Raw genomic sequence first — 8074 nt, 5'->3', positions numbered from 1 at the left:
GAGTACATGTTCTCTAACATGTCCAGACATGCTAGAGAACATGCCTATGTCAGAATGCATCACTTGAAGTGATGTCCGAACATGGTGGAGATCCTAGAGTGCATGTTCCCAATCATGTGCGACGTGAAGGCATGAAACCCTAATTATGTCAAGACATTGCCGTGCATAATCGACAAGGTACTTGGTGGTATCAAGCACTACTACTCATACATATGGTGCTTAGGATTGTGTGCCAAGAGGTTGTTTGCGTGAAGTGAACACTCTTGGAGTTTGATTAAACTATGGTGTTACTGCATCAACTATTCATCAACGAAAGTCTACCTGCAGGTCGGTAAGAAAATCATAACAAGTCTGACCAGTAAGGAACTAAAGCCTACTAAGGAAGCATGGAGGTGAGTGAGGAGCTTATCTATGCACAGAGTCTAGAACTACAAGGGTTGTAAGTGGCTTGTCTGTGTAATTATTCTTCTTAGTAATTTTTTGGGTTTGGTTGCCTTGGAGAGGTTTTTTCTTGAAGTGTCGATGGTTTTCGTCTTTGTCAAAAAAAAAATTGGTGTTCATGTTTTATTTGATTTTGGTGCTTTGATTATCTTTAACATTACAGGATTTTTATTTGAGATATATTATTTCATTGTGTTTGTTGCTCATAGTGTTCGGGATCTAAACAATATTTTTCAATTGCCATCAGAGTTAGTGCACTCTGTTGAAATTAATTTTCTGAGTGTGCCTTTTGTTGTCATGGAATCAACCTTGCAAGTTGTGTTAGGTGTGAGCGATGGCATGAAAAGGAGAACATTGAAAAACCTCTTAGAGTCTCGTGACTCTCACTCTGGATAATTGTCGAAGGATGACTCTAAAGAGGTTAATGGTGTGCAGTTTTACAAAAACAATCTATTTGTGAAATTATCAAAGATGAGCAAAAGAGTTTTTACAAAACTCATAAAGATTGGCATGAGAGAGAACGCTAGATCTCTGATTAAAAAAAAAAACTCATGAGATTTGTGATGCATTGCAAAGTGAACATTTTGTTGATGAACAACAAGGTCACAATTCTTTAGAAGGAATTAAGTGAAACTAAGGATTTTGTCAATAGACTCTTAAGTGTTCATTTGAAAACCCCAAGGGGTTGGATCAAGTGTTAAGCGCTTTGGTCTTGGTATCTTTCCCAATCCCATTAGGTCTAAGGTTTGAATCCCCTTGAGTGTGAATAATTTTTTAGGGGCCAGCCTGCTAGTGAAGCTCGAGTATTACCCAATCTGTGTGGAGGGGGCACTTAGCAAGGGTTTGAGGTTGATCCGACGTGAATGGGTACACGAAACGGCCCTCGCCTTGAAGGGGTTCCTCGTTTGGAGCCTAGAACCTAGGCTTACCGACCACAACATCATTGGTACCAAGTGGATCTTCAAGAACAAATCTGATGAACATGGTACGATTGTGAGAAACAGGGCTCGTTTGGCTGCGCAAGGATACATTCAAAGTAGAGGGTATTGATTTTGACAAGATGTTTTCCCCAGTTGCTCGGCTCGAGTTTATCCAGTTTCTTTTAGAAGTCCAAGTTGTATCAGATGGATTCGAATAGCGCATTCCTTAATGGACTTCTGTAAGAAGAATTACATGTGGCTTAGCCAAAGGGATTTATTGACCCTTACCCTCCAGATCACACCATCAAGTTAAAAAACACTTTATGGGTTAAAGCAAGCGCCTCGAGCTTAGTATGTGAGGTTCATGGCCTCTCTTGGACCATGGGATTTTTAGAGGACATGCTGACCGAACTCTCTTTCCCAGAAAAAAAGGGGAATCATCTGTTGATTGCCCAAATATACTTGGATGACATTGTGTTTGGGGCCATGATCGATTCTCATGCTCATGATTTTGCTTTAGAAAGGAAGAAAGAATTTGAAATGAGTATGATTGGAGAGCTGACTTACTTTTTGGGCCTTCAAGTCAAGCAATCTAAAGAAGGCATGTTCATATCCCAATCCAAGGTGGTGGGGGTGGAGGGCTATTCCAAGGTGGTGCTCAATGTGATAAAGTTCACTTCCACTGTTGGTTTGTCTTGTGGAGGTGACAAGAAAAGTCTTTTGGATATTTTTTCAATCATTGAAGAGGAGTGGGAGCCCAAAAATGACATTTCTGTTCGAAAGGTTAAGGGGAAGAGGGAGTTCAAAAATTTGGAATGCTCCATTAATTTTGAGGCTAAAGGTCGTGGCTCTAGTATGGTCAATTGTATTTTGGGTTTTTGTGGGTTTTGGAGGATTCTTTGGTTTTTAGGGTTTGTATATGGTCTTCTTTTTGTGGGTTTTTGCAAGTTTTTCTTGGTATACTTTTTGTGTACTTAGAGGCGCATTGTGCTTTTTTTGATCTATACAACATTACTTATAAAAAAAAATAAAAAATCTCAATCCAAGTATGCTAAGGATCTTGTGAAGAGATTTAAATTGAATGCAATGAGCCATGCACGCACTCCCACGAGAACAAGTACTGAACTTGGTGCAAAACTAGCACATAAAAGTGTTGATCAAACACTTTATCGAATATGATGAGGAGTCTTTTCTATCACAGCTAGTAGACCAGATATGTTAGAGTTTGTGTGAGGTTTTAGGAATATCCCAAGTGTTATGTTTTTAGTGTTGGCTAATTTAGAGCCAAAAATACTTTGATGTAGTTTGGCCGTTCTATTCGGCACCCTATTTCAGTTCGAATTGGTAGTTCCAACACTGACCCTGCTAGAGGAAAATAGTCATAACTTTTTATTTTGAAATCCGATGAGCGTAAACTTGGTGGTGTTGGAAAGCTAATTCAAAATGCTAAAAGTTTGTTTTTCATGAAAAGTTTCCAATTCCTGAGATGAAGGGGTCAAAACGGCTGTAAAGAGAAGACTGAAAGTTGGATCACAGATAACTTGTTCCTGTTCAATCTGGGCATTAAACATTTTGAAAGGGAGCAAAAAAAATACAAGGTAACCAACTTTAAGATTTTATGGCTACTTTGTCAAGTCTATTTAAAGGCTTTTGGAGCATGATTTTTATGGGGATTGGACGCAGTATTTCCAAAGAACAAAGAACCTTTTTTCTTTTCTTTTTTTCACATGCGAAGAGAGAAAATTTAGGTTTTTTTTGCTTTGAATTGCTCCTATCTTACAGTCTTTGTTGTAAACCACAACTGTTCATCAATAATAATTGATGACTTTCGGAGTTTCGGTAAAGGAGAGGAAGTAGAAGAATTTTTTGAACATTCTAGGGAAACTACTGTGGTAGTAGACAAGTGGATCATTTGTCTAATGCAAGAAAGTGTCAGCTTCAAAGATTTCGTAATTGTGAACTTATATTTTCAATCTTATATGGTGGATTTATTTCATGAGTTTGACTGTCCTGTAGTGGTTTTACTTTTGAAAAGTTTTTCAAAAAGTTTCCACTTCGTTATCAAATTACTTGTTTTGATTGATTTATTTCTTTCATTATATTTGGTGAAAGTTTGTTTGGGTGCTTATTTTTAAATTTCATGTTATTTTTATAAACACCCATTCAACTCCCTTTCTAGGTGTTATTGGAGTTTTGGACTATAATTTTCACCAAGGAATCTCACATGGCTGCAGTGAAAAGAATCATCTGGTATGTGAGTGGCACAGTGAATTATGGGGTATGGTAATCTAGAGATACCAATCTGATTATGGTTGGCTATGTAGAAGCTGATTAGGCTAGCAATGCTGCTGATAAGAAAAGCAACTCTCGCTGATGCTTTTGTGCATGGACAAATCTTATGGCATGGATGAGCAAAAAGCAAAACTTTGTCTCTATTTCCATTGTTGAAGTAGAGTATATATGTGGATGAAGAAACTGTTGGTGGACTATGGACTTGATCAAGACACTATGATGATTTGCTGTGACATCTCTAAGAATCATGTGCAACACTCTCGGACCAAGCACATCGATCTTAGGTATCATGTTATTCGTGGTTTGGTTGAGAATAAATTAATTGCATTGGAGTTTGTGTCCACTGGCAACTAATTGGCTGAGCTATTTACCCAAACATTGGATGGTCATCGCTTTGGGTCTCTTAAGCAAGCCATTGGGGTCTGTGAACTTAGTTAGAGTTCACCATATATGTCTAGGAATGGTTGCCATGTTGCGTTGGTTGTCCTTTGGCATGTTTTTGTGTTGTGTTGTTTGCTGCATTTTCCCAATTCAGTTGCATCCTAATTTGTGTTGTTGTTTTTGTGCTCCTCCCTTTTGAAGTTTTTTTTTTTTTTTTTTTTTTTTGAAACACCTCCCTTTTGAAGTTCTTAGTGATAAGATGACATGTTTTATTCATCAGTTCCTAATTGATTTTCTTGAATAGATCTCACATAATGAGTCTCATGTGGGTAATGTTTTCATACTTGCAAGGCGTCTGATGGAGTATGGAGTATGATATATCTTTCTTGGTGTGTGCAAACTGCTATTCATCTGAATTGTTCTTTGGTGTATCTGTCATGATTGATTGTTTTAATGTTATTTTACATTATTCAATTTGGTGTATTTATTATGGATGACAGGATAGATTTATATGTTTTATATTATGGTGTATCTATGTATGAAATATTTTGTTTATCAATTTTTTTTGTTGGTATTGAAATTTTGCTGCATGTTTTGAATTTTTACTTTTTGAACTATTTCAATACTTGCTTTATTCCTATTCGCTTAATAAGTTTGTTCAGTGTTTCAAGAATTTCAGTCAAGATTACGTCATACCTATTTGTGGTTTGATAGGTTAGTTTTTGAGTTTTGTGGGAAATTTGTAACTCATAATTCTGTCGCTGAATGGTCAAAAAGAAAATTTGTTAAGTTCTTTGGTTGTCTCATTCGGTGTCCAATACATGTGTTTATTGGGACACGGGTAGTTGCTACACTTGGGTTTGTGTTGAAGATGGTGAAGAATGCTTCAAGAAGATAAGTACTGCAGTTGGTGTCCGGACATTGTCCAGACCTGAGAGGGCTTGGTCTTTGCCATGTTCCCTAGTATTCGATCATACTCAATTATTGAAGACTTGTGTTCGAACATGGGCTAAACCTGAGAGTACATGTTGTCTAACATGTTTGGACATGCTAGAGAACATGCCTAGGTCAAAAAGCATCATTGGAAGTGATGTCCGAACATGGCCGTCAAATATTCGAACATGATGGAGATCCGAGAGTGCATGTTTCCTAAACTGTGCGTCGCTCTCTAGAGATGAAGGCATGTTAGGCTTGAAAACCTAATCATGGCCGGACATGTTTTTTACTTGTCCAGACGTCACCATGTAAAATCGATTTTCTAAGGCTTCGTTTTATTTGCAAAATGTGTATTTCATTAGGAAAATGAATAGTCATTACTAAGAGTGGAGGATGATGGAATAAAATAATTATTCATATTCTTTAGTTTGGTAGCCACACATATTTAATAATTGAAATTTGACTAAAATTTCTAAAAAACTCATATGATTTTTATTTTTCCAAAACTCAAATTAAAAATAAAAATAAATAAATAAAACTTGAACATTCTGTGGCCACCAACCACCCACAGCAAACCTTGGGGGTGGTGCTGCCATTCCGCCCCTAGTAAGAATCCGAGGTGGCCACAACCACCCCCAAAGCCCTCCAAAGTTGGTTGTCGCCACCCCCAAGTGTCGTCAGGGGTGGCCACAGCCACACCTAGTGTGAATCGGGGGTGGCGTGCCCACCCACACGTTCAACAATTTTTTAATTTATTATTTATTTTTTAAGTTTGAAAGAAAAAAAAAATAATTAAAAATTAGTTTTCTTGGAAGGGAGCCCTTACTATCAGGTCGTTCCTTAAAGCACATCTTCTACAGCATCAAATCAAACTTTGACACCTCACTTAAAACACCAAAATACAATAAGATTAACCACACATGATTACATCTCCTTCAAACCCACCCACCCATAGACCACCTCACCTCTCCGGCGAAACGCAACCGCCAGAATCCATGGAGTCACCGCTGGAAAGAGAAAGGTAGATGCCGCTGGACCCCATCACCCAACCAACCAATCCCAGAAAACCCACCTCCACCAAAACCCAACCAGAAAAGCCAAAAAACCCACCCCCACTAGAACCCAAACAGAAAACCCATCACCCAACCGACCACCACCCCTAAAACCCATTTCTAATGACTTAAAACCCGTTTCTTGATTTAAACCTAAAACCTAGAGTTGAAAGGTTAACCATTTAGGGATTCTATCACCCTAAGGCCGGAGAGGGTGACCCACGGCTGGGTCACGCCAGACCCATTGGCCGTGGGTCTAGCCAGTCTCTCTTCTTTCTCTCTATCCAGTCTCTTTGGCTGTCTCTCTTCTTCCAAGCCAGACCCACGACTATTTCTCTTCTTTCTCTCTCTGTTGAGTCCAAAATCTGTTGTATTTGTTCTATGATATTTTTGTGCAATTTTTATGCTTTATCTGAGATGTCACCATATTATTGGAGGTTGTAAAACCCATGTTTTACGCCTCATCCAGATATAAGGTTTTATCTTTTTAGAAAACTTGGTCTATTCCCTTAGGAATAACTATTCCTCTAATTTTTAGGAGGAATAATTATTATTCTTTGAAAATGAATAGTTATTCCTAGGAATAGATCCTTACTAAATGAAATAATGACTATTTTTATAGAATAACCATTCAATTCCTCAGTCTATTCTTCAAACTAAACGGGACCTAAGTCTTTTTTAAAGGTTGTTCTGCTCATTCTTTGATGTATCTCTCTTACATTTTTTTCACGAAGCTCCATAGGAGTTCAGAGAATTTGGTGTTACCAAGCACTGATATTTTTTGTACTCATACATGGGATGCTTAGGGTTGTGTTACAAGAGGTTGTTCACTTGAAGTGAAGACTCTTGGAGTTTGATCAAACCATGGTGTTGTTGTATCAACTATTCATCAACGAAAGTCTACTAGTAGGTCAATAAGGAAAGTATAAGAAGTCTGACCAGTGAGGAACATGAGAGTGCTGAGAAACCAGAAAGGTGAATGAAGAGCTCATTTGTGCGCATAGTCTAGAACTACAGGGGTTGTAAGTGTCTTGTCTGTATAGTTATTCTTCTTAGTATTTTTTGGATTTGGCCATCCTAGAGAGGTTTTCCTTTAAAGGGTCAAAGCTTTTCCTCTTTATCAACTAAAACATTGGTGTTCGGTGTTTTATTTGTTTTTGGTGGTTTGATTATCTTAAACATTGCAGAATTTTTATTTTGAGATATATTACTGCATTGTATTTGTTGGTCATAGTGTTTGGGGTCTAAACATTATTTTTCTTGTTTGAATGTTTGCCTTTTGCATCAGCATGAACATCATATTTTTCTATAGAAACATATGAATCTTTATTTTTGGTCATGCTAATGTTCAACTTTTTCTATAGTTCATGTGTGCATTAATGATAGGGGTAGCTCAATTTTGAACAAGTCCGAAGGTCAGCTAGTTTATGGTCGATTTAACCCTCAAGATTATACTATCATCACTAATGGTTATCTACTAATCACTCACACGTGCAACTAAACTCAAATTCATTTTGAAAGGTGTGCACAAATAGATACAAGCAATAGCTACTCTTTTGCACTACTTATACACAATTGTGTAAAATGACTCCAAGAAAAAAAAAAACTCCTCTTACATTATTCACATTAAGTTTAAAAATAGAGTTTTGAGCATTCAAGAAAGACACTTTTTTTTTTTAGAATTTGAAAACAATCCAAAATAAAAATGAAAAATACACTAAGATGAAATGCAATAACAAATAAAAAACATTCAAAATGAATGAACATGCATGTGTACATGACATGCCCTAGGATGATGAATGAAACTCTAAATGCAATGAACCATGAACACCTAAGTCAAAGCACAAACACCAGTACCTCCTTGATGGTGGGTGGTGCTTTTTTTTTACTTCTATTGGTATGAACAATTTGCTTCCCAGAAAGACTAATAAATGCAGACAATTTAGTCAACATATCTCTAATGAACTTGGTTTAGTGTGCTAAGACCTAGACTTGATTAGCTAGGTCCCTTTGATTATTCCTAGGGTAAGGATTTTAAGACAAATGTTTTTG

Source organism: Corylus avellana, chromosome 4, assembly GCF_965113065.1.
Source record: "Corylus avellana chromosome 4, dhCorAvel1.hap1.2, whole genome shotgun sequence".
Classification (NCBI taxonomy): domain Eukaryota; kingdom Viridiplantae; phylum Streptophyta; class Magnoliopsida; order Fagales; family Betulaceae; genus Corylus; species Corylus avellana.
This window is presented reverse-complemented; position numbering follows the sequence as displayed.